Raw genomic sequence first — 27,070 nt, 5'->3', positions numbered from 1 at the left:
TGAAGCCTGCGACAGAAGTGTTTGATGACTGAGCAGGGGATTGATGAATAATTCTAGCCAAACTAAGTAACAAGTGGTAACAAAAATGAGTAAGTACCATGTGCTTCCTGTGTGCCAGGCACTGTGGTGAAGGAGCTTCAATTCACTTACTTAATCTTCATGGCAGCTCTATAAAGTGGCTCCTACGATTATTCCTATTTTACAGATGACGAACCTGAGTCGTTTGCAAGACCTGTCCTTCACGTCTGCAAGTCTTTTTCTTTTTTTAAATTTTTTAACGTTTATTTATTTTTGACAGAGACAGAGCATGAGTGGGGGAGAGGCAGAGAGAGAGAGAGAGAGAGACACAGAATCCAAAGCAGGCTCCAGGCTCTGAGCTGTCGGCACAGAGCCTGACGTGAGGCTCAAACTCACGAACTGGGAGATCATGACCTGAGCTGAAGTCGGACACTCAACTGACTGAGCCACCTCACGTCTGCAAGCCTTAAACACTCTACGACAGACTGGACAGATGGAAAAGCAGCCAGTACGCAGGATAGTTGCTATTAATGGAATACTTTCCTGTGCCAGACTCGTGGGTTACTATCTACCAACGACTTTGGGTAAACCAGGCTCTGCTCCAAGAACTGAATGTTCATTTAATCCTCACAGCGACCCCATAATGTAGGGATGACTGGTTGAGGAAACGGAGGCACGGCAACATCTGTTCATCTGAAGAACAGAGGTTATCTTATCAGCAAAATGGGTTTATTCGGGAATAGCAGAGAGTTGCAAAACAGTAAAACCAGGGGCAAGTGCAACAAACAAAGGAAAGAAACGCTTTATGGAGAAAGAGGAAGTTAGTGGGGTTGTTTTGCATGAAAGGCCCTTAAACAAAGCAAGAGTTCAGGACAGTTTCTCACTAGCTGAGTTGCTGGGATAGTTGATTTCTTACAGGGGATGTAATGTACATCTCTCCCTGTTGGGGCCTGTAATTGATGATAATTTCCTGAATTCTGTTGGGAGTCTGTAATTGACAATTCTTCTTAAAATTGGTATCTGAGTGATACTCTCCCCCTCCCCCCAGACTCCCTTCTGGCCTCCTGACTCCCTTTTAGTGAGGTTCCCTTTTAATTAATCTTTACATGTTAAATGACCTGTCCAGTGCTACACAGCTTCTTAGTGACAGAAATGGGACTCTTTTGAGTCCAGAGGCTGTGCTCTTACCCCTTACCCTCTGTCTTACCCACAGAGTCTGTGCCCTAGAAAAGGACTTTTGTTCTCTCCTGGAGGGCAACAACAGTTTGGACCAAAAAGCCAATGGTCTCAATGCCATTCAGCTCTTCCTGAACCTTTGAAAGCCGGGGCGTCAGCAAGGTGGTGGCAATGTCCTTCCCTCTTCCTTGGTTCTGAGGACACGTACCTTTTCAGTTCCCCTCACCCTCCTTGGGCCGGCCCTTGCATGAATCAAAGCTTTCAGACGGGAAGGAAAACTACAGATGGGCCAGGAGCCCAGCCTCCGGGGTCCTGCTTGCCAGGCCCGGCTGTTCGAACAGCCCTCATCACGTCTGACCACTGTTCTGACACCAGAGCTGAGAAATTTTATTTAAGGGTCTCTGAAGGCCCTGGCAGGCCCACCCCGAATTCCCTGAATTCCCCGCTGCCTGGGGTGGAAAGAATTTCCAACCAAATTTGGCGAGCCAGGAACGACTGTGGTCTGGCTGCTCCCTCTGAAAGGTGCTATGTGGCCCTGGCAGCCCAAAGCATCTTTTGCCTCTCTTCGTTCCTTGCTAAGAATAACCAGGCCACCTCCACACCCTCCACTCAGGCTCAGCCTTTTCTGAGATCTCCCTTTGCTGGGTGTAAACCGTCTTCGGCAGCAGAGAAAGTAGACGGTGAGCCTCCAAGAGCTGGGATTTGAGCCCAGGACGCGTGGTTCCAAAGTTCATTCTCTCCCCACCTATGGGCAGGGCTTTTCCGGAGATCAGAGATGTTCTCCACTGGGACTGCATTCATGGTGCGGGGAGGAGACCCTCAGACCCTCTGTGGCTGCTGCTGTCGCTGTCTGGCCCATACTCCCGTGCACTCATCAGTCTCTTAAAGGGCAGTAGTTTCTTGTGCGAGCCTGGGTCTCAGCCGTAAGAGCTGGGGAATTGGCAAATGACACTAAGTGGGTAAATGCACCAGGTGCTCGTCCTGGGGTAGGACAACTCTGGGCACATTATACCCTGTCTGCCCCAGAGTCCCCCAGTGGGGCTGCCCACGGCCCTTACCAGCTTATTAACACAGACTGTGCTGGTTTCCTTCCCTTCCCGGCTCCCAACCCTCTCCTACTCCTGTTCCCAAGGATCTGCTTCTTCTCTCAGTGTCTCTTATGGGGACATTCAACCTAGGAGGCCCCCTGAGACTCCTAAAGGGGAAGCCTAAGGGGTCTCTTTTTTAAGGAGCCAGGCTCTTAGTTGTCCAGGCTCATTGAAGGCGGCAGGATAGAGTAGGCAAGCACACCTGTGGCAGCCCCCAACCCCTGCCCCCGCCCCCCCCCGGGACACATCTTCAGTCCCTGGCCTTGGAATCCATTGCTTGGGTTTCTTTTGGCTGCATCTGCTTTGTCTTCTGAGAAACTGTGCCAAGCAGAAGTTTTTTGACCCGAAATCTATACTGAGTGTCGACCATGTGCTGGGCACCATGCTGGGGTCTGGCAACCCAGAGGAGCCGTGTTCTCCGCCTCTGCCCACTGGCAGCCGGGAGACAGCATCTGGACCCCATCTCTCCTCTCCAGGTTAACCTCGGTCCTAGGCACCAGCAGCAGAGGATCCTGGGGCAGGTGGTGGACGCTGACCTACCAGATGCCTACGGTGGGAACCCAGGGCCCCGGGAGCCAAAAGACCCCCCCCCCACCTCCTCCCAACAAATTAAAGAGATTGTTTGCATAAGCCTCATCTAAGGCTGGCTCTTGCAATGTTTTTAAATCACCTTTGGCTTCGGGAGGTTGAGTGCCTGTTCATTTCATCAAGCGATGACTCCTGGACAAGACAAAGCCCATTTCCACGGCTAATACGGCAGAGCATTTGGAGAGCACTGAATCCATCAGGAACCCAAGTGGTTTCCCACTGTCATCGGCTGAAAGGCAGATGAAGATACGACTCAGGGCACAGGGTGGAGGCCCTGGGATCAGCGCAAGGATTCCCAGACCCACCGCTAGGTCAGAGCCCCCCCCCCCCCCCCCACCACCACCATTAAGACCCTCTATTAAGTAGTTAAGGGCATAGGCACTGGAGTCGGGTTACCTGGGTCCAGAAAACTGGCCCAAATCCCAGCTCTGCCACTTGCCATCTGACGATGGGCAAGTAATTTTATCCTTCCAAGCCCATTTAGTCATCCATCAAATGGATTAATAATTGTTATTTCCACCGGTCAGTCTTCCCCCGGACATTCATGCCTCTCAGTCACCTTTTCCAAGTCTTCGTTCAGAAGCCACCCCTTCCGAGAGACCCTCCCTCCCTGCCTGGTTAGAAACTACAATACTACCCTCGTCCCTCTTCATCTCCTTTCCTGGCTCCGATTTGTTTTTTCATGACAGTGATTACTGACTATATTGTATCGTGGGTTTATATATATTTTATTTGTTTTCTATCTTGCCCCGGGTAGATTTTCAGCCCCAGGAAGGCAGGGGTTTGGTCTCTTTTGTTCACTGCTCTATTCCCAGCATCTAGAACAATGCTGGATTGAAGTAGATGCTTGATAACTATTTGGTGGGATAATTTCTTATTTAAACCAACGTCAGCAGTGCCTGCTGCATAGCAGTTCATTATCAATCAGGTATTGGCCACAAAGCAGGAAAGTGCCACACAGTTCCTACCTTGACTTTATTAATTCATCTAAAAATGTTCTCTAAAATATTGTCTCTACACCATGTGCCACGCAGTGCCCTAGGCTCTGCTGATGCAGGGATGGACAAAAGGAGTCACAGATCAGCAGAAATGTGATAGTACTCCCCTCGGAGATTGTTGTGAGGACCGAATAAGCTAATGCACGGAAAAGGCTTTGCATAATCCAGGAACAGAGTGTATTAGTCAGCTTTTGCTATGATAAAGCCGTGTGACAAACATCCCCCCAAATCTCAGTGGGCTCCAACAGAGTTACTTTTCACTTACATATATCTGAAGGGTACGGGTCAGAATTGGGTCTGCCCCATGTGTCTTCTCTGTTGGGCTCCAGGGTGAAGGAGAAGCTCCTATCTGGAAATGCTGTTCTCTTAGGGAGAGCAAGTACTGGCAGAAACTTGCCATTCCTAAGGCCACTGCCTAGAACTAGCACACCATCATTTCTGCCCACATTCCTTTGGCCAAATCAATCCACATCGCCAAGCCCCACATCCATGGGCCGAGGAAATGCACTCTCCTCATTGACCAGGGAGGGGAGAGTGAATATTTGCTGGATAACAGTACAAAACACCCTGTTTAATAAAATTTCTTTGCTATTGTAAGGGAGAAAAAAAAAATGCTTCTTCCACAAAATCATACAGGCAGTGGTCAACAGTTACGTGTTATCCCAAGGACAGCCACCTAGACGGTGCCAGAGTTGGAAGCTGGAAACCCATTGGTGTTTTTTTATGAATCAGAGGGAGCACCAGTTTGAAATCAACGCAGACTCAGGACGCAAATCTCAGCCCCGGCAATTAACAGCCCAGCCTCTGTGTGTCCCTTTACCCCTCCAGGAGTCATCTACAAAATGAGGTTCCCACATGGCTCTGGGAGTTGCTGTAAGGAGCAGAGGGCTAACACGTGGGCAGACCCTTTGTGAGCCATGTACACCCGCAGTTGTTGACTATTATTTGGGGCCATGAAAGTGATGGTGCCGCGTGGCTGGTGAAGCCTCAGTGGGCATCCAGCTGAGGCTCAAGCCATTCCTGGTGGAAATCTGCATAAAGGTGCCCTTGAAGGTGACACCCCAATACTTCTCTTGCAGCTCCTTCTCCTGCATTGATCCAGAGTTCCAGTCTTAGCAAATAAGCCATGGGCAAAACAAATATTTATTGGGCACTTCAGTGGGACAGGGACTCTGCTGGGGGCTGACGATACAGCAAAGGAGGCGGTAACAACACCTGCTGTCATGAAGTTCATATTTGGCGCAGGATGTCGGGTAAGTAATTCTAAGCGTGGGAGCACGGGGGGGGGGGGGTTGTGCAGGAGACAACGGACGAGGATGATAGAGCTAAGTTACAGGGGATGCAGGCCCTCTAACCAAAGAAGCAGCCCCTGTAACACACGGCGACCCCAGCTGTGCTGGAGGAGGCCACGTTCTAGGGGCCCTGCTGTGTTATAATGGGCAAGGTTGGCAAGCTCTGAGAACCCCAATGGAGGCACCTGCTCCAGCCTCAAGAGTCAAAGGCAACTTCCTGAGGACATGGCTCATGGCCATGGTGGTTGACCCATCAGGGATGACTGGATGTGTCAAAGTCAATGATAGCGATACAATCCTATTCCTGCCAGCGATTGGCTCGGAGAAGGACACATGACCCAGTCCTGGCCAAGGAGACTTGAGGGAAATCTGCCTGGAGGCTGCACGGAGGGGCCTCCTTGACTCTCAAAATGAGACACAAGGTTAAAAAGAAATAACCCTCTGATTTCTCTGGACGTGGCTGGGTCTGGATGCCAAGCCAGGTCTACAGCCGCTCTCCTGCAACCTGCTGTGAGGGCAGCTGACAGAGCAAAGACATGGCAGGGACGGGGGACCCTCGAGAACACCACAGAACAGCTGTCTCAACCACACTGGGACTCTCCTTCCTCCCTCACCTCTGGAGTTCCATTCACGTGGGACATCAACTGTGCTTCGGGGCTGTGCCTATTTGAAAAAGGGACTTTTTATGACTTGTATCTAAGAGTCAATAAGAGTGAGACAGAGCTGGGTCTTGAAGGTCGCATAAGAGTTTTTTGGGTAGAAAAGAAAGGAAGGTCAACCCCAGGGAGAGAGAATGGCTGGGGCAAAAGTATGGATGTTTTTGGAGAAGCATCAAAAGGGGGAATCGGGGGGCTAGGTCATGGGGTGGGGGGCCTTCCGGGCCGCCTGGGGAACCTGGCCTTGCCCTGGGAACAGCTTCTCTGTGGATTAGTCAGTGCCCTTAGGAGACAGTACAAGGCAAACTCTGGAGTCAGAGCTAAGTTCCAATCCTGGCCTCTGACGACAGACAATTAAGGCAAACCTGTACCAAGCCTCAGTTCCCTCCCCCGTCGGATGAGGTGGGTCATTGTGATCATTAAATACCGATACAAATAGAGACAGGGAGCATCACCTGCACAGTCCTTGGCGATGTGGTATGTGATCATTCTTCCTACAATTTTATTATTCTTACATCATTATATCACACATACACTGTATCGGTTAGCTATTGCCGCCTAACGAACTACTCCAAAGCTCCTGGCTTAAAACCATAAACGATTATTTTGCTCACTGTCTGTAGGTCAGCTGGAGGTTCTTCTGGCCCCAGCCGGGCTCACTGATGGGTCCGAGGACAGCTGGAGTCGTGTCGGTGGCTCCGCTGGCTGGGCTGGGTTGAGCTTTCTTACATACTTGGGGGTCATCCGGGGGTGTCCCATCCTCTAGAAGTCTAGCTCAGGCTGGTCCTCACGGAGGTCGGTCAAGATTCCAAAACAGAGGGTGGGAAGTATCCCAGTCCTCGTGACCCCCGTGCTGGGAGCCACCATATCCACTTCTGCCATATGCTGGAGGTCAAAACAAGTGCCAGGGCTAGCCCAGGTTCAAGGGCTTTTAAGGAAACAGATTCTACTTCTTAATGGCAGCCGCTGCAAAGTCACATCGGAAAAGGAGAGGATACAGGGGACGGTAGAGAATTGAGGTCAGGAGTTATGAATGCCTCTCTCAGGTTTGTACGCTGGGTTAAGAGTCCCCAGCCAGCAAACATCCAGAAAAGGCCTTGGCACTCTCTGGAGGTGTCCCCAGCCTCTTCCTCAGCTGTATTTGCATATTTTGATTGGTTCCCCTACTTATCATCTGTCCCGGCAGGAAGAGCCTTTCTCGTCTCCAGCCCCTGGAGAATGATTAAAATCCCGCACTATCCTCCCGACCTTAACGTGAGATTCCTGGAGGCGGAAACCTGACTTGCCCTAATTTCCCATAATTAATTCGTCAAGACACCTGGTGTGGCTGCTGCTCCCCTCGGGGACTCTCTGGCTTTCCCCCAAGCCGGCCAGTGAGTCCCTGCTCTGCTCATCTCATGAGGGGGAAGGGAGATTCTGTTTCTGGAAGATCTACCCAGAGCCCAACCCCCAAGCGGGTGTTGCTACGTGTGAAGTCACTGCCTCTCTCTCGATGGCCCTGACACTCAGTAGGATTCCCATGTTACAGATGAGCCGACTGAGGCTCAGAGAGGTGGTCGCTTGGTAAGGACATGAAGCTGGGAAGTATCAGACCTCGGGTTAATGGTTCCCTGGTTGCTTAGGGAGCCATACCTGGGCGGATGGCAAAGAAATTGTGGCTTGAAGGCAGTGTAGGCTCCTTCCTCTGGGAAAGGCAGGTGTCCTCGGGCATGTCTTTCCTTTCATTGGATATACCCCCACCTCCCCGCATTGTTACCCAAAATTAGCACCAGGCAAGGAGGTCCTATTAAAATACAAATGTAGGGGCGCCTGGGTGGCGCAGTCGGTTGAGCATCCGACTTCAGCCAGGTCACGATCTCGCGGTCCGTGAGTTTGAGCCCCGCGTCAGGCTCTGGGCTGATGGCTCGGAGCCTGGAGCCTGTTTCCGATTCTGTGTCTCCCTCTCTCTCTCTGCCCCTCCCCTGTTCATGCTCTGTCTCTCTCTGTCCCAAAAATAAATAAAAAACGTTGAAAAAAAAAAATACAAATGTAGTTGACCTTCAACAACAGGGGTTTGAACTGTGTGGGCCCACGTATACATGGATTTTTTTTTTGAGTTTTATTTATTTATTTTGAGAGAGACAGGTTGAGGGGGAAGGGGCAGAGAGAGAGAGAGAGAGAGGGAGAGAGAGAGAATCCCAAGCGGGCCCTGCACTGCCTGCACAGAGCCCGATGCAGGCTCGAACTCATGAAACCACACGACCATGACCTGAGCTGAAACCAAGAGTCGGACGTTTAACCGACTGAACCACCCCGGTGCCCCTGCATGGATTGTGTTTCAATAAATACAGTATGGTTCTGTAAATGTATTTTCTCTGCCTTATGATCTTAATACCATTTTCTTTTCTCTAACTTACGTTATTGTAAGAATACAGTATATAATCCATATAATATACAACACGTGTGCTGTGTGGTCAGTAAGAGTTTTGGACAAGAGTAAGCTATTAGTATTTAAATTTGGGGGGAGTCGGAGCGCCTGGGTGGCCCAGTCAGTTAAGTGTCCAACTTCAGCTCAGGTCATGATCTCATAGTTCGGGAGTTCAAGCCCCACATCGGGCTCTGTGCTGACAGCTCGGAGCCTGGAGCCTGCTTCGGATTCTGTGTCTCCTCTCTCTCTCTCTGCCCCTCCCCTGCTCGTGCTCTGTCTCTGTCTCTCAAAAATGAATAAACAGAAAAAAAATTATAGATAAAAAAATAAATAAATTTGGGGGGAGTCAAAAGTTGTATGTGGAATTTAGACTGTGCACGGTGCCCCGACCCCTGCATTATTCAAGGGTCACCTGCCCTGTGGATCTACAGTTAGTTAAAAACACGGGTTCCTGGACTCCCTTCAGACCTTTCAAAATGGACTGTTTAGGAATGAGGTGTGGGAATCTGCATTTTGGTATTCTCCTTTCTAGACCATTCTGAAGCCCTAGCCACTGACCACACTCTTCACAGGAGAGCACTCACGCTATTGTTAAGTGCGAAGGGTACGCGTGTAAAGCATGAGCCTGTATTTGACAGAGAGAAGAGATCTCAGATGGGCACAGAAGGACCGTCTGGAAGAACATGTGAACAGAGGAAAGTCTCCACTCAGAGCAGAGTCACGGAGCTGGATCTCTATCTATATTGCTGGATCACCGTGCACTGAGCATGTGTTCCCTGGTCATCAGAAAAGGCAGCAAGGATCTTTTAATGCAAATATCCTTGAAAGAGAAAGAGGGTATTAGCAGCTGGAAGGCAACGTTGAAAAGAGATTTCTGGCGGCCGCAGCTGGCTGACAACAAAGGCTTGTGGGAAAACGGCTCTGGTATAGGCAAGCCAAGGGGGCCATGGGGGAGGTGTGGCAATCTCAGCAGCCAGAGGTGCCAGAATCCAGGTCTTTCCGTTTCCACAACCTGCAGTCTTGATCTCTGTGCCGGACCATTGTGGCAGAATGCAACGGTGGCCGCAATTCTTATCCCTCCCCATGCCCACGTGACCACGGTGCTTCCTCTCTCTTTCTCGGCTCAACCGTGTGACTTGCTTCGGCCAATGGCATTTTAGCACACACACATTGGGATAGCTCCAGAATCCTGTACCCGCACCAAAGCTTGTAAGTAATAAAAATAAGTTACCGAACCACATACCAGGAATTCTACTCGTGTTTTAATCCTCACAAGACAGTGCAGTGGGGGAATCATTATTATAGGATCGAAAAAAAAAAAAAAAAAAAAAGGACAAGTGATCGTTCTAGAAAAGAGCCGTAACGCAGGTAAAAGATAAAATCCATACCGTATTAGGGTAATGTCCACACTATAGTAAAGAGCTCTCACAAATTAACAAGCGACAAATGATCCAATAGAAAAATGAACAAAGGATGAGAATTCACAGAAGAAATCTGAGCGGCCAACAAATAAATACAGGCAAACGTGCTTAAATTCTCCACAAGTCAGGGAAATGCAAGGTAAAGTGACAATGAAACACCATTTTGTACCCATTGAACTGGCAAACATTTTAAAGAGCTAGAACACCTCCTGCTGGCAGAGATGAGGGGAAAGAGACTCCCAGGAATGGCTGGCAGATGATTAGAAACTGGCTCAGGAAATCATTTGCTTCCCCAAGTTAACGAAGGTAGATAATGTCAGAGTCATCCTTCAAATCGGGTGGGTTGAACTCCAAAGTTCACATTGTCAACCACTGAATGAATGGAAGGAATTTAGTAATCTAATCTGGAGTATTTCAGGCTGCCTTTTTCTTCTTCTTTTTTGAAATTAAAGCAACAGAAGCCTCTCTTCAAAGAGCATCTTCCAGAAAACCCAGTCCCATGAAAGAAATAACAAAAGAACCATGGGGTTGAAGCGGGGCGGGGGGGGGGGGGCGGGTGGCGCCCCATTCCAGCTACTGGGCCTCTTCCTCGTTACGGAGCCAGTGAATCTCTAGAGCTCCATGGAGCAGAGTTTGAAAACAATTGGCCAAGCCAAACCCCATCATTCTACAGATGGGAGCAAGTAAATGGGCCAGAGAGGGCAGGGATGGCTTGACGTCACACAGCTCATCGTGGCGGAGCTGGGACTGGGACCTGGGTCTTCCTGCCATTAGAACCGCACTCCTTTTGCGGTGTGATTCTCAAAGTTCGTAATAATCCTGCCATAAGCGTCCTCATAGTTATCATTCGTCTGAGCATCTTGCAAGTGTCCGGCAATGTGCATTCATCACGTCCAGTCCTCAGAACCACAAGGTAACGGACTCGGAGGTGGTGGGACATACCCAGTGTCACAGCGCTAAGGAGTAGCAGAGGCAGGATTCGAACCCAGGTCTAATCTGAATGTGAAATGGGAGTGCTTTCCACTGGACCAAATGATCCTAGGTAATGCGGCCGTTTGCTGTGCACGGTACGGGGGATGGGAGAGGGGTTGGAGCCCAGCACTAGCAAAGCATGTCACCTGTCATGTTCTGCTCTTCCTTTCTTTTTTAAATTTTTTAAATGTGTTGTTTATTTTTGAGAGAGAGAACATGAGCGGGGCTCCAACTCAAGAACTGCGAGATCATGACCCGGACCGAAGTCCGATGCTCAACTTGACTGAACCACCCAGGCACCGCCGTGTTCTGCTCTTCTGATAGGCTCTTCACCATTCTCTCTGGGCATGAGCTCCCTACCCCCTCAGCATCCAGCACGGCCCATACTGGATGCTTCACATCTGTTATGCGCATTCTCAGAGGCCAGCTATAAGGTCACCTATGCGGACAGACGGCTGGAGGCAGAGAGTCCTGGGTTCACAACCTATTTCCCGTGTTTCCCAGCTGACAAGTTAACCCACTTCTCCACGCCTGCTCCTTTATAGATAAATCACGTTTCTACAATAATACTGCAGCATTAAGTAGGAAGCCTTGGGATGCGGATAACAGAAACCCCCACCTATCCTGGAGGAAACCTCTTACCCCGCAGAGTGGGAAGTCCAAGGATAGAGTGGCCTTTGCACTTAAAGACTTGGCAGCTCGGGGTGCCTGGGTGGCTCAGTCGGTGGGCGGCCGATTTTGGCTCAGGTCATGGTCTCACGGTTCGTGAGTTCGAGCCCCGCGTCGGGCTCTGTGCTGACAGCTCGGAGCCTGGAGCCTGCTTCGGATTCTGTGTCGCCCTCTCTCTCGGCTCCTCCCCTGCTCATGCTCGGTCTCTCTGTGTCCTTCAAAAATAAATAAAAACATTAAAAAAAAAAAAAAAGACTTAGCAGCTCAATGATATCAGTGAGGATATAGTCCCCATCTCTCCATTCTGCCATTGCCGGAGCGAGTTTCATCTCTTACCTTGCGGCACGTGGCAAGATGGCTGTCAAAAGTGCGGCTGTCACACCTGCACATACTGAAAACGCGGGGGAGCAGCACCCACCCCTTCCTCCAGCTCCTCCTTAGTCGTGAGGGTAAGTTTCTCAAAGGCCACGGACAGATTTTTCCCTCACTTCTCATTGGGCAGAACTGGGTCACAGGCTAACTCCTCAACCAATTATCCGCAAGAGAATCGTACGGCCGGGATTAGCTTGAACCAATCATCTGCCGCGCGGGGGCTGATGGGAAGCCAACCACCTACCCTAAAAAAGATACGTGGAAGGAGGATCTGCCGCGCTAAACGGCCAGCGCAGTGGACCTTCTGCTTCCTTCAGCTTTGAACCCCCAGTTCAGGACCCTGAAGACACTCAGCAATTAGGGAGTGGGTGAGTAAGTGAAGAATCTTTCCTCCCCCTACTCTCCGCTTTGCCCAAGTCAATCATCTCTCGATGACCTCAATGCCCAAACGAAGCCACAAAAGGTGGTGTGGCTGGAACAAATTGGGAAATAACTGGAACTCCCTGGGAAGCTCTGCTGAAGGAATGAGTGGATCTGGGCCAGGCCTGCTGTTGTCCGTGTCCAAAAATACTCCTCAACTCATCACCAGGCTCCCCTGGGCGAGGGTGGACGCCACATGACTGACCTGTCGATTTTGTCATTGGTGGTGTTGCTGCTTCTGTTTTAAATGAACTGTTCCTGGTATTGAGATGATTTTGGAAGCCTTGTTTATCAATATGGCTAAGAACAGCCATTGGTGCCCAGAGTAAGTAGCCACCCTGGTTTTAGCAGCGGAACAACCAAGAATTTCAGCCAGAGGAAACTGAACGGGCAATGTTGGGCCCTGAGTATTGGAATTTGGGCAGTCATTATCCAACACGGGGGCTGTCTCGTTATTTTCCCTCACGCTGGACCCGCGGTGGGGGTGTGAGGGTGGCTGTCTTCACATTCCAGCAGCAAATTAATCTTGGTCCGGAAATTCAGCTAGAGACTGCCTCGTCCGAACCCCACTGATACAAAACATACAGTGTCCTATGGACAGTCACCAATCTCTAAGATGCTCTGTGATTGGAGACAGCCTTCTGTGCGAAATACGGAAGGCAATGTTGGGTAGGTGGTGGAATCATATGGCCAGCAGCCGCGCTAGGAATCCTGGCAGCTGTGGGAGTGACACAATTCTTCCGCCTTTCTCCACCCGTGCTATTGGGCTGGGCCGTGTGACTTGCTTTGGCCGATGGGATATTTTGAGATAACTGTGGGCCAGTTCTGAGCGCAGGCCTTAGGCGGGGCCTGAGTTTTCACTCGCCTCTCTTGAAATTTCTGTTCCCTGCCTTCAGAGGAGCATGTCTTAGGTGAGCACCGGTCCCAGGATAAAAGACAAGGGAGATGGTTAAACCCAATCTGCAGAGCCGTCCCCAACGGATCCAGGAAACTGTGAGAGGAAACAAAAAATAAATGCTTTTATAAATCACACAGACTGTTGGCATAATGGCAGCAAATGCCGACTGATACAGAAATCTGATCGCTAATCATAGTAAAAATAATAACCGATCATAAATATTGGGCCTTTACTATATGGCAGGCTGTACTTGTCATAACAACCCCATGACACAGGAATGGCCTCCATTTTATATACGAGAAAACCGAGGCTCTGAGAAAGTAGGGAACTTGCCCAAGGTCACACACCAGAAACCTACGGACGGTGGATGGGGGATGGTGATGACCCCAAAGGCCGGGCTCTCCCCATCTCCTCACCCAACCCAAGCAGATGATCAATGATGCAAGGGTAGTTCTTTCAGGGCACAAGACCCCTGTCCTGCCATCTGAGCACAGGTAGGAAAGTAGGAGACTTTTCTGGAAAGCCCCTCTCCAGAGACCCAATGGAGTCAACCTCGAACTTGAAACTCTTTGGAAGCCTGGTGGTCCCAGGTGCATGAGTCATTGTCACCTGGGTGGTTGTTGCTGCCTGCTGCCATGTGAGCGTCCCGCAAGGACAGACAAATGCAAGCTTGCTCCCTGTTGAGAGGGCTGACATTTGACTCTTGGAAGCATTTCTTGAGCATCTACTACCTACCAGATGGAAAAGGGATGGCAAAACCTGAGGCTCTTTCTAGATAAGAGAAGGAAAACACATTTTCAAAGTCCCCAGCATCACATCCCAACCTCTCCTCTTCCAGTCTCGAACAAGTCCTATTGTCGTTTGTGACCACCCTCTGCTCCCTTCTGCCCCTCACTCACCCTGGACTCAGGTGCCCGGCAATTATTTCAATCCAAGCCTTTGCTTAACTTGTCCCTGGGGTGTTCTTCTCTCTCTTCTATTTCAATGATCACATTTCTGTTCGTCATGAAAGACCTAATTCGAAGTTCACCTTCTCAGTGCTTCTTCCTCCTGTGAGCTCTTGACTGCTCATCTCGCCAGCTGATCTAGATGGAGGCCTGTCTTTCCCATAAGTCCACGGGTTTCCCAAGGATGGAGACCGTCCCTTGCTTGTCATGTATCACGCTGCATCCCAGCATCCAGCATGATGCCAGGCACTGGGTAGACAATCTGGAAACGGTGCTTTATTGCTGTAGAACACTTTGCAGTGTATGAACTGCCAGACAGCTCAAGGGTCGTGTCTCAGACCCCGTGACTGTGACTATGGGCAGTTACTCACCTCTTGGAGCACCTGCTCGATGCTATTGTTGGAGGATTCCAGGAGATCATCCCCCGAAAGCAACTAGCAGAATGCCTGGCTCATAGTTGGCCCTCCAAAAATGCCATCTACTCACAGGACTGATGTTATCATTTATCACGTTAGATTCTGGGGTAATAAACGTTGACAACTCTGCATTGTGGGAGTCAGAAAACTTTTTCTCTAACTGCCTGAAAGTCAATATTTTAGGCTTTGTGGACCATATGGTGTCTGTCCCACTACTCATCTGTGCTTTTGTAGCATTGAAAGCAGCCACAGACCATGTGTAAATGAATGTGCGTGGCTGAGTGCCAATAAAACTTTATTTACATAAACTGGCAGCGGGCCGGATTTGGACCAAGGGCTATAGTTCACTGACCTTGGCTGCAGGAAATTACAGGAAACCAGAGATGGAATGTCCACTGTGCCTATTCAAGGTTGCAGTTCTCTAACTTGGATCTCAGGCTGCTAGCATCGATTACGGAGTCACCACCGAGGAAGACGTCTGCAGAGGGGAAGGGAGGGGAGGAGACATTCCCGACGTGCCGAGTAGAGGAAGAAGTCATAATGCATCGAAGCATGGGCTTTGGATTCCGACAGACATCAGACAGAACCCAGCTCCATCACCTGCTGTGTGTGACTTTGGGCAAGGGACCCCTCTCCACTCAAGCCTCAATTTCCTCATTTATAAAATGGGCATAATAACAACTTCTGTTTCACAGGCTTTGGGAGGGTAAATCCCATCAAGCGCTTAGCTACCATGCCACAATTCGTAGAAGCGTCTTCAAAATGCCAAAGGGAGTATTACCTAGACCCTGGGCAGCAGGAAGAAAAAAAATATCGAAATGGAAAATGCTGACCTTCTATTAGCTTCTAATACATGGAATTTCTCAGCAAGACCTTGTAAACCGCTTAACTTTCGGCGAGGCTGACATTTGGGGGATGATCAACTCAGGTGTTTCTCGTAGCCAAGAAGCTTTTTTTAAGAGCACACCAAGGCTCTCAGCGCGGCAATTCCACACCTCTAATCTCACTCCCTACAGGTGCAGGCAGAGGATGGGGTCACAGCACCTCTGGGGCTCCAAGGCCCACCCTTCACCAGGCACTGGCCTCCCCCCCCTCCCCCAGTGTGGTGGGAAATGCATGGGGAGAGGCCCCCTGGGTGGGTATTGTTCGCTTGCCGATCTGGAGGGAAATTCACAGAAAAACACGGATTAACACTGGCAAGCAAGAGGATTAAAAAAGACTTCAGAGGGTAAAGAGAAATGAATGCTGATCTATTGGATACTTACTTCTGCACCCGGAACACCAGGTTTTCTCCTGATTCCAATAAGCTCTTTAAAAAATTCATGAGGTTTTTTTGTTTCTCTGCTTATTTATTCGAGTCCCCAGGATAAACTCATGAAAAGCAGCTTCTCGTCGCGGGCATCCTGGGGGAAGGTATAATTTGTATAGTTCAGGCTAATAAATTACACAATGTCAACATGTTCTGTCACTAATGTCCCACGGCAATCCCAGGCCCTATTAATGAGGGGTGGCCAGAGTAAGTGAGCGTTCTCTGGCTTCCTCTTCCTTTACTTTGTTTCCTTCCCTTCCATTCCTGAGGGGCTTCCTGGTGCCAGGCACGGGGGACATAGAGATAAAAAGGCTATGGAAGGTCACGGCCAGGTGGGAAAGAGGACGCTTCAATGGAGAGCGCACTGAGGCAGTATGCCAGGTGCAGGAATAGAGGCCGAGAGGCATCCTCAGGGAGCATTCGTGAGGCACCTGCTGTATACTCAGAGCTGCCCTGGGGATGATGGCAGGCAGGAAGCAGCTCCTGGACGAACTACCACCCCATGCCAATCATCTACCTCGTGCCTCCCAGGCCCCCACTTAACTTGGACCCACGAGCCCCACACACGGCAGACCAGAAAAAACGAATACTTTCACCTGTAAGGATACAAAACCTCGAAACTACCTAGTGTTCCACAACAGGGAGCCCGTTATGCAAATGAGAGTACTTGGTGGCACATCACGTAGCCATTAACAAGGAAGAAGGTTGTGTAGCTACGTGGAAGAAACGCTTAGAAAATAACCCCGAGAATGGAAGGTGAATGATCCATCTTTTACCAGATGAGATGATGAAAAAAAACAAAAAAACAAAAAAACAACTCACCAGGATCCTGCTGTCCAAGAGAGTGGGACCTGGAGGGAAAGGGGGAGATGGGAAGCGAGAGAGAAGGAAGGAAGAAAATGAGAGAAAGAGAAAGAAGGAATGGCCAAGAAAAAGGTAAAAGGAAGGGAAAGAGAAGGCTGACTGGGCCTCTAACTCACATCTGTTCGAGAAGACACCTCGGCCAGGACCCAGCTAGGATGCTACGCCTGCACAGTTAACTCCTTTAAAAAAAATTTTTTTTTTAACGTTTTTATTTTTGAGACAGAGAGAGACAGAGCATGAACGGGGGAGGGTCAGAGAGAGGGAGACACAGAATCTGAAACAGGCTCCAGGCTCTGAGCTGTCAGCACAGAGCCCGATGCGGGGCTCGAACTCACAGACCGCGAGATCATGACCTGAGCCGAAGTCGGCCGCTTAACCGACTGAGCCACCCAGGTGCCCCAACAGTTAACTCCTTTAAAAAGCTGTTGTCCTTGGGGCGCAGGAGTGGCTCTGTTGGTTGAGCATCCGATTCTCGATTTCCGCTCAGGTCATGTTCTCACGGTTTGTGGGATGGATCCCTACATCAGGCTCTGGGCAGACGGCACAGAGCCTGCTTGGGATTCTCTCTCTCCCTTTCTCTCTGCCCCTCCCCTGCGGCGCGCTCTCTCTCTAAATAAATAAACTTAAAAAAAACAAATCTGTTGTCCTTGATGGCCTCAGAGCCAGAGCTTCTGGAAACCGTAGCCTGCGGACTCCCTGGGGCTGTCCTGGGCCTGAGGCAGGCTCATGCCAAGGAGCCTAGGGCGGAGGAATGGGGTCGGCCCCCTGGCCACTCTGTGGCCAGTCTCAGGCTGTCAAAATCCAAAGCGCACCTGGATTCACCTCTTAAGGCATTGGCAAAACCCGGGGATTTTACTGCAGGTGTAGCGGAGGCCAGAGGATGGAGATTACAGAGCCCATCTGTGAGCAGAGCTTCCTAAAACTCCCCTTCCGGTGTTTCTGTCTTCACCAGATTTGCATTGTTTTTGGGCAGCTGCCACAACTCTCTTTTGTCCCCTCTGCCAGCTTTGTCCACTCAGGCTGGTTTCTCTCTGCACCTTGCTTCTCCAAACCCCCAACCGGCGATAAGGACCAAGCCCTGGCTGGTAACCACGCCCACCCTATCCTGCTTCTCCAGCCTGCCCCCCCTCCCCCCGCCAATTTCTTCCCCAAGGGTCCCAAGTCCCTCAAGCTTTTTTTCCGTCTAGCATCATATGGGAATATGGTGAGTGACATCCTCTTTGGTGAACAAGATGGGCTCTAAATTCTGACTTAATCTTTGCAGGCTGGGTGACCTCAGGCAAGTGACAAGTCTGTTTTTGCCTCCAGACCTGTTTTTCCATCTGTACAACGAGGATAGTATAAGCACCCGCCCATTGAGATTGCTGTGAGTATTCAAAGAGTCGATGCATGCAAAATTCTGGTATGTGGAGAGTGTGCGGTAACCATCAGTACTATGATTTATCCACTGGAAAATTCCGTGAGGTCAGTAGGGCAAGGGCTACGGTTCTCATTTTCTAATGAACAAACCAAGGACCAGAGCACTGAGCTGACTTGCCCCAGGCCGCACAGCACAGTCAGCCGGGCCAGAAGTCAAACCTGGTTCTTGAGCCCAGAACCTTCAGATTTCAGTCCAGCTCCTTGAGGTCGAGCCCTGGGAAGGCAGGGGCCAGTGAGGGGGGGCCCCCACATCTTGGGCGTTGGTTAAGCATTCTTGAGAGGAGATAGTGCTTCCTGGCTCCAGTATTCAGAGCCTTGACGTTAAATTATGATAATGTATGGCATGGGATTGTGCTGCCTGCTAGCACCTGACAATCACATTTCTTCCAGGCACAACTCCAGAGAGCCCATTTTGCTGTTCTCAGCAGAGTCTGGAGTGTCTTACCCCAGCCCCCCTGCTTGGGACAGGAAGTTTGGTGCCCTCACGAGCCATTTCTCATGGCAGCCACTCGAGGATCTCCTTGTTTTAAGATTTATTTTTAAGTAATCTCTACACCCAACGTGGGGCTTGAACCCGCAACCCTGAGATTAAGAGTCGCACGCTCCACCGACTGAGCCAGCCAGGCGCCCCGAGGATATCCTCTATCATTTCTAGTTTAGCTGCATGGTGCCCCTCTTTGGCATACTGGCATCCCTACACGAAAGCGCAGAATTCAAAGCTCGTCACTGGATGCCCAACTAGCTGTCAGGATTCCCTCCCCTCCCCCTGCCATCATCACTCATGGTACTTCACAGTATAGCGTGGTGGTCAGAAAATTCTGGAGTCAGACAGCCGTGGGTTCAAAGCTTAGGTGAGACACTGAGTCCGAATTTGGGGAAATGACTTAGTCTCTCTGGGTCTCCATTGCTTCGTCTGTTTAATGGATATTTGAATAATTGTAAGGGGACAAATAATACTTCATAGGGCTGCAGGAATTCAGTAAGATTGTATCAGTTAGCTATGGCTGCAATAATGCCGCATAACAAATAACCCTACAACGTGACAATCGGCAATCCACAGAAGAAATAGAAGTAGCCACCACATACATGAAAACGCTTCACAGCAACAGTAAACAAAGAAAGTTAACTAAGGAAAACCCAAGATATCATTCTTTACCTGCACCTAATTGGTAATTTTTTAAAAGATAGACTGAACTTTTTTAGAAAAGTTTTACACTGACAGAAAATTTGAGAAGAGAGTACGGAGACTTCCCACGTATCCTCGCTCAGTTTTGCCTATTAGTATCATCTTACCTCAATATGGTACATTTGTTACAGCTGATGAGCTGATACTGATGCCTAATTATTAACCAGACTTCATATTTTATTCACATTTTCCTTACTTTTCACTTAACTTCCCTTTTGGCATCCAGAATCCCATCCATGATGGCACCTTTCATATAGTTGCCATGTCTCCTTAGGTTTCACAGACTTGCCTCATTTTGGATGACCGTGACACTTTTCAGGAGTACTGGTTAGGTATTTTGTAGAATGTCTCTATTAGTACCAAAAAAAAATTTTTTTTTTAAGTTCTCATTCGTTTATTTAAGTAATGTCTACACCCAACGTGGGGCTCGAACTCATGAGATCAAGAGTCGCACGTTCTTCCAACTGGGCCATCCAGGCACCCTTGTCTGATTTTTTTCCCTTAACGAATTGACTGGGGTTATGGGTTTTGGAGAGGAAGACTGGAGAGGTAAAATTTTCATCACATCATATCAAGGATACATAGCATTAACATGACACATGACCCCTGATGTGGGCCTTGATCCCATCTGGCTGAGGTAGTGTCTGTCAGATTTCTCCACTGCCAAGGTGCTCATTTGCCTCCTTTCCATCCTGTACACTTTGGAGGGAAGTTAACGTGCAGAGCCCACACTTGGCCCACACTTGAGAAGTGAAGAGTTATGCTCCCCCTCCTTGAGGGCAGAGTATCTACATAAATTATTTGGAATTCTTCCGCATGGGATACTTGTGTCTCTTTCCCATTTAAGTTATTCAATCATTTATTTATATCAATATGGACTCATGGCTATTTGTTTTACACGTTGAGTTATAATCCAATAATTCTTTATTTATCTGGTTCACATTGTCCCAGCTTGGGCCCCTGGGAGCTTCTCAGTTGGTTCCTTTGTTCCTTTGACATACCCCAATTTCTTTTTCGTTTTTAGTTTGGAGCGCATTCTTACAGTATGGCAGGATAAGGTGCTCCCGGCTCACCTTGCATATTTACCGTCCTGGTCATTGAATCAGCCATTTCTCCTATAAACCCTGGTTCCTTTTATGGGAGAATGGGGTTTTAAACCAAGACCTGGGCTTTAGATGTTTGTGTTGCTACTGGGGTGTCATTGCTTCTAGGCCCTCTCAGTGAAGAGCAGGAACTGTCTGTCAGCACGCTGACCTACATATACACAAGTGTATATAAATATTTCTGTGTGTAACAATATGTATGGGGTACATGGGTGGTTCAGTCGGTTGAGTGTCCAACTTTCGATTTTGGCTCAGGTCAGGCTCCCATGGGATCAAGCCCTGAGTCAGCCTCCGCCCTGAGCATGGAGCCTGCTTAAAATTCTCTCTCTCTCTCTCTCTCTCTCTCTCTCTCTCTCTCTCTCTCTCTCTCTCCCTCTGTCCCTCTCCCCTGTTCACACTTGCTCTAAAATAAAAAAGAAACACACACAAAAACCCCAGCATGTACATATATTAAGCTATACATGAGTTCATACTGATGTCCCCAGCTCTAATCTATTACCACACGAATCATCTAGCCTCCTACCCTTGTTCATTTTATACTTCAACAATGAGAAGCCTGGTTCCCACCATGCACCATCCATTCACGTAATTCTTCAATTCCGGTATCCTTTAGTCTCTCAGACTCTGCATGTTTCCAAAGTTACTTAGGTCAGCACCTTTTCTTCCTTCCCCCTTTAGTTTGGCGGTTTCACACATTTGTGGATTCTTTATCACAGGCATCACAGCAAGCAGGAGCTGGTGCTGACCTTCATGAGGACATGGGGCAAGTTCAAAGCAACACCAGCCAGAATATCAAGTGACACTAAGGCATTTGGTATAGAAATTAGCTGCAGGGCCTCACATAAACTTCTCTCTCATGTTAGAGAATGTGCTAGGCATCATTTACTCCTTCCCCACAATTATCCATGCCCTGGAGATCAAAGGTGTTTCAGACATGGATCTAGCCAAGTTCAGGAAGGCATGGAAGGCACAGGCATAGCTCACCTTAATACCAGGCAGACAATGAAACACAACAGGAGAGTGAAGTTCAGAAAACAAAGCCTTCACTTCCAGCAGGGCTTGGAGCCCCTGGGAAGATCTGGGAACTTTGGGCAAGATGACGTCCAGGAAGCTGAACGAGAAGAACCTTCTCTGTGAGCAAACCATGGGGATGGAGAAAAGTAAGAGTCTTGTGAATGGAGTCTAGTTTTCTGACATCATGTTTTAAAGATCTTTGTTTTTTTAAGTTTACTTATTTTTGAGAGAGTGACAGAATGGGCAGAGGAGGGGCAGAGAGAGAGGGGGACAGAGGATCCGAAGCAGGCTCTGTGCGGACAGCAGAGAGCCCAAGGCGGGGCTCAAACTCACGAACCGTGAGCTCTTGACCTGAGCTGAAGTCGGAAGCTTAACCGACTGAGCCACCCAGGCCCCCCTCTGACATCATTTCATTCCACGTTTCAAAACAGAAATAGCCTTATCATTTCTATGCCTAGGAAAGGATGTCAGGATGTCAGGCTCATAAAAAAAAAAAACAACATAGCTGTATATATTCCACTGCGGGGCAGAAGTATATTTTACAAGATCTGTCTCATTGGTCAGACATTTGTGTGAGCTTTTCAAGTGACCCTATAATACAAATATTTGCACTTGTCCAATTTTTGCCTTAGGATAAATCCCTAGTAGTGAATAGTTGGATCAAAGAGTCTGGACATTCTAAATTCTCAGTATCTACGGCAAAATTTCCCTACAGGGACCAATTTATACACTGAGGCATGAGAGTGGCCGTGTGTCCACAATTGTATTGTTGACAATAACTTCCTGTTATCATTCTTCTTAATCTGCTTGCTACGTGGGTCGCTGCCGCAGAACCTCATGAGCCACATGGTATCGACTTGTCTGTCACCATTCACCTTCTGCCTTCCTCCCCCGACTGAGCTCTGGGGGCTCGAAAGCTTCCCCAATCCCCCACATACCACCCTGGAAATGTCTCTGGACTCTGTCCTTCCGGGTGACAACGTGAAAACAGACGGCCCATCAGCTCGGCCTGAAAGCAGTCTGTTCATGGTCTCCTTCAGGTCAGGTACCGAAAACCTGGGCTGGAGGCAAGGAGGCCTGTGCTGTGATGGAGGGAAGGCCTGGCCTTTAAGAAGAATATTTCATTCACGCCCCCGGTGCGTGCCGGCGTTCCTGCAGCTACGTCTGTGTGTTCCCTTCGTGCAGATCACTTAGGGCCTCAGACGGAGCTCTGCTGTGAGCATCCCCGTCACCCTGGGCACACACATCACGTCCTAGCCACTTGGAACCGATGTTTCCATAACTGGGGGTGGCACGATGGTGGGAAGCCCTGGGATCTTGAGAGAAGGGGCTTAGGGGTGGTTTGAACAAAGAACACGCGTATCGTTTCTCATTCCAAGCCTCCCTACGCGTTGAGAAAACAGGCTCAGTAAGGAGGAAAAGTGAAGCCCAGAAAAGGGGAGACATCTGCCTGGGGCTGCACAGCAAATCACCCTGCCTAAACCCTTAAGAGCCTGAGTCCTCATCAGACCTGGCTGCCTCCCCGACGGCAAACTCCTCGTTCTGAATCTCAGCACGCAGTGAGACTCGCGCAGAGGCCTGTTTATGCTGTTGCATTACCAAGCTTTTAAAAGTCCAGATGGTTCCAGTTGTAGGGATCTACAGGCCATAAAACTGTCATGCTCACAACGCAGCGTCTCTCAAGGTAATGATGTAATCTGTTTGCAGAAAAAGGCCCCTGGTCCAGGCTGTCATAAGAGCTGTCACTGCACGAGCCTCCGCCAGGGTAGCGGGGGGTGGGGGAGTGTGGTGTGTGCTCATAATGGGGCAGTGTGGAGTAACCCTCCTCTAGGTCGGCATTCTCCAGCACACAGGGGCCCAATGTGCTTGGGGAGAGCGGCGATCAGATCTGTGTGCCTAGTTCACGTCCTCGATCTCCTCCCTGCACAGAACTGCAAGGCAATGCCCGTGGGCCCTCTCCCAGCACCCCTGCACGCAATTGACGCCGCCTGGAGTGCCCTCCCCTACATTCGCCTTCAAATCCAGCTTAGGACTTGGGCACAAGCCCCGCCTCTGAGTGTCTGACCCAGGCCAAGCCACTTCACCTGTCTGAGATTGTCTTTCCTCTTCTCTAAGTTGGTGTCAGTAACAGATCCAGCTTCGCAGTCCTGGTACAAAGATTAAGCAAAATAATCCTCACGGGCTGCAGTAAGGGCATGCTGGCTGTAACAAAACCCCATTCAGATTAGTTGAAGCTAAACTCAGGAGGGTGAGGGTCTACTCAAAATGGGTATAAGCCCAGAGTGCCTGGGTGGCTCAGCCGGTTAAGTGTCTGACTTGGGCTCAGGTCACGATCTCACAGTTCGTGGGTTCAAGCCCCATGTCGGGCTCTGTGCTGACAGCTCAGAGCCTGAAGCCTGCTTCAGATTCTGTGTCTCCCTCTCTCTCTGCCCCTGCCCTGCTCGCACTCTGTCTCAGTCTCTCAAAAAGGGAATAAACGTTAAAAAAAATTTTTTTAAATGGGTATAAGCCCAATCTTAAATTTCGGGTGTAAAAAAGTGACATCACGTGAACATGCCAGTTGATGGCTCAAGGCCCCTGCACACAAGGACATCCACCTCTTCCTGTTAAAAATCCCACCCACGCTGACCATTCCTGGGTGGTTCATGGATCCACCTGCAGGGAGGGGCTTCCACCGCAGAGAATGACTCACCTGGTGTCCCAGAGGACCACCTCACCCCCCTGGGGACCAAGCTGAGTCCCCGGATCAGTGCTCAGCCTCAGCCTTTTCAGTCACGTTCTGCTTCCCAGGAACCTGGAGTAAGTTCGGTGAGGTCAGGAACCGTGTTTGTCCTATTTGTCACTGTGTGCCCAGCATCCAGAACAAGGACTTGGCACACAGCATCCATTATATGTTGAAGGGATGAATGGGGGTGGGGGTGTGTGTGGATGGATGGGTGAATGAACAGATGAATGGATTGATGGGATATATGGATGAATGACTGGATGGCCATATGGATTCATGAATGGATGGATGGGTGGAAGGATGGCAGGAAAGAAAGAAGGAAGGAGGAAAGGAAGGAAGAAAAGGAAAGATGAATGGATGGATGGACAGACAACTCAAGGTGTGAAATATCAGCCCCCAAGTCATGCTTCAGAAAATTTTATAAGTAAACACCTTTGGTAATTTAGCATTTTGGAACAGCTGGATGTATATCTTTTTTATTTTTTTAATTTTTTTTAACGTTTTTTATTTATTTTTGAGACAGAGAGAGACAGAGCATGAACGGGGGAGGGGCAGAGAGAGAGGGAGACACAGAATCGGAAGCAGGCTCCAGGCTCTGAGCCGTCAGCCCAGAGCCCGACGCGGGGCTCGAACTCACGGACCGTGAGATCGTGCCCTGAGCCGAAGTCGGACGCTTAACCGACTGAGCCACCCAGGCGCCCCTATCTTTTTTAAATAGAAAAGGTAAATCGGGGGAGCCTGGCTGGCTTGGTGAGTTAAGCGTCTGACTCTTGATTTCAGCTCAGGTCATGATCTCCCGATTCAGGGGTTCGAGCCTACGTGGGTGGGATTCTCTCTCCCTCTCACTCTGCCCCTCCCCGACCCCACTGTGCACATTCTTTCTCTCAAAATAAATAAGCTTTAAAAAAATTTTTAAGAAGTAAATCAACATCTTTAAAATCCTAGCCTAGGAACTTGCTGATTCTGCATGAATTTGCCATCTCGCTGTGTTATGTAATGATCATAGTTATGCATGTAAATATATTTCTAAAACACGGTCTCTAATTACACGGATGTGATCTGTGTTGATGATTCTGGGAAAGAGGTTAAAAGTCACCAGAAAGGGAACAATAGCAAACGTTTACAGAGTGTCCGCTAAGCATCAAGTTGTTTTATTAAAATGCTACCCTGGCGGGGTGCCTGGGTGGCTCAGTCGGTGGGGTTAACTGTCTGACTTTTGATCTCGGCTCAGGTCATGATCTCACAGGTTCATGAGTTTGAGCCCCACATCAGGCTACACACTGTCAGTGCAGAGTCTGCTTGGGATTCTCTCTCCCTCTCTCTCTCTCTCTCTCTCTCTCTCTCTCTCTCTCTCTCTCCCTCCCCCACTCCTGCTCTCAATCTCTCTCAGAATAAACTTAAAAAAATTTTTTTTAATGCTACCCTGCCACATTCTCTCAGTTCTGCACCGAGAATAATTTCATGCCCAGTTTTCAGGCGAGGGAACTCAGATGCCATGAGGTTTCATGTCCTGTGGGAGGCCACACAGCTGGTACATGGCAGGGCTGGCTTTGAATTCAGCTTTGCTCAGTCCCCCACGGCCTGCCTGGGAAGAGGGCCTTCTGGAGGAGCAGGAACGGGGTGACCATTGTTTTAGGGCTGTGCTTACCTGTGCTGGCTCGCTAATCTCACAGCAATCCTGTAAGGAAGGAACTGTTATTACCCTCACCTGGCCGGTGAGGAAACCGAGTTTCAGAGATAAACACCACTTCTGAGGTTGTTGATTTAATCCGCATGAAAGCTTTTCAAGGTCAACCGGATCTCGTGGCAATATGGCCCTAGAGAAGGCAGACAATGGGCTCCAGGGCCTCCTGGGCTCGCTCTGTGCCCTAAATTCCTTCATTACACTCTCCTTGGAGTCACGGTGTTTTGACTCTGGTTAAAATGCAAATCGTACCTGGAGGATAACACAGAAAGCCATTATTGGCCTGGAATAACGCCAGGCCACATTCGCGTCCAAATTCCATTTTCAATACCTTTGGGTTTCTTTCTAATAACTTGAGAATGTTTTTCTGCAAGTAATTCATGTTCATTGTAGAAATTTAGGAAACGTAGAGAGGCAAAAAAAAAAAAAAAAAAAAAAGAATAAAGAAAAAAAATTGCTTGAAATCTTTCTGAGGCAGCCATGTCTTTCCATTTCATCTAGTAGCCGTGCTCAAATTTAAAACCATACATGTCCCACTCTCCACCCAGCTAATTAGCGGCTGACGCCATCCCCAGGCTGGGGGTGGGGGTGGGGGTGGGGTGAGGGGAGGAGCACGTGACCCAGAAATGGCCAATTAGAGCATCCCAGCCCTGGCCACAGTGATTGGTTCAGGGAAGGGAGCACAACCAATCCCGGCCAATTAGAGCTCTGCCCAGAACTTTCCCTGGAATCAGAGAGAAAGAGGCTTTTCTTCTTCTTCTTTTTTTTTTCTTTTTACTTGTCCTAAGTTGCAAAGAGGTTGGGAGCAGGAAGTGGCCAGTCTTGCCTCAGTGTGTGGAGAGTTTGCCTGAGAATGAAGCCAACTCCACAGAAGAAAGGAAAATTGAGACATAGGGAGAGAGAGATTTCTGACAGTGTCTGAGCACCTGGATCCAACTACACCTGAAGCCAGTCTTTTAATAGAGTTTTCAGTTATTAAATTGAGCCATATGCAATTCCAACAGTTGGCAACTTTTGACCCCCCTCCCTCCAAAGACAATTCATATCATTCAGCTTAATACACGAGACAACAAATCCCTTTCCCTACTTAACTGAGTTTAAATTGCGTTTGAGTCTTGCAACTGAAAGAATCCTGTTCAATACACCCATCATCCAAAGAAAATCAGCAGTCACATTTTGCTCTATCTCTTCCCATACTTCTCTGTGTGCCTGTATTTGTGTATGTTTGCATACTAGATCATAGCATAGTGTAATGCAGTATAATAACTTTGTGACATTTTAATTTAACTTATTATCTGTGTAATTCGTTGTTCCATATCTGCCTTCTCCTAGGCACTGAAAGTTCAATACCTGCCTTCCCTTGTGGAGAACACATTGGCAGGACCATACTAGGTGCTCAATAAACATTTGTTGCGCATATCAATACAG

General features: G+C 49.0%; 3 long non-coding RNA genes across 3 annotated transcripts; 1 reads left to right on the top strand and 2 right to left on the bottom strand.

The window, feature by feature from the left end:
* Positions 1-501: 501 nt before the first annotated feature.
* On the bottom strand, positions 502-16,688 carry LOC109277506 (uncharacterized). The gene is made up of 5 exons (XR_002085180.2): positions 15,604-16,688; positions 11,259-13,068; positions 6,431-6,782; positions 2,953-3,099; positions 502-2,124 (listed from the first exon to the last, which is right to left on the bottom strand). It is a non-coding gene; the product is annotated as an uncharacterized LOC109277506 (long non-coding RNA).
* Positions 11,905-27,070, top strand: LOC109277507 (uncharacterized). Its single transcript, XR_002085181.2, has 3 exons — positions 11,905-12,025; positions 17,776-17,877; positions 26,975-27,070. It is a non-coding gene; the product is annotated as an uncharacterized LOC109277507 (long non-coding RNA).
* Positions 25,327-26,195, bottom strand: LOC109277508 (uncharacterized). The gene is made up of 3 exons (XR_002085182.2): positions 25,974-26,195; positions 25,661-25,894; positions 25,327-25,624 (listed from the first exon to the last, which is right to left on the bottom strand). It is a non-coding gene; the product is annotated as an uncharacterized LOC109277508 (long non-coding RNA).

The sequence above is a fragment of the Panthera pardus genome, unplaced genomic scaffold, assembly GCF_024362965.1.
Source record: "Panthera pardus isolate Hobbes unplaced genomic scaffold, ASM2436296v1 HiC_scaffold_15, whole genome shotgun sequence".
In the NCBI taxonomy this organism is placed as follows: domain Eukaryota; kingdom Metazoa; phylum Chordata; class Mammalia; order Carnivora; family Felidae; genus Panthera; species Panthera pardus.
Note: the sequence above shows the minus strand (reverse complement) of the source record. Positions and strands in the feature narration are given on the sequence as shown.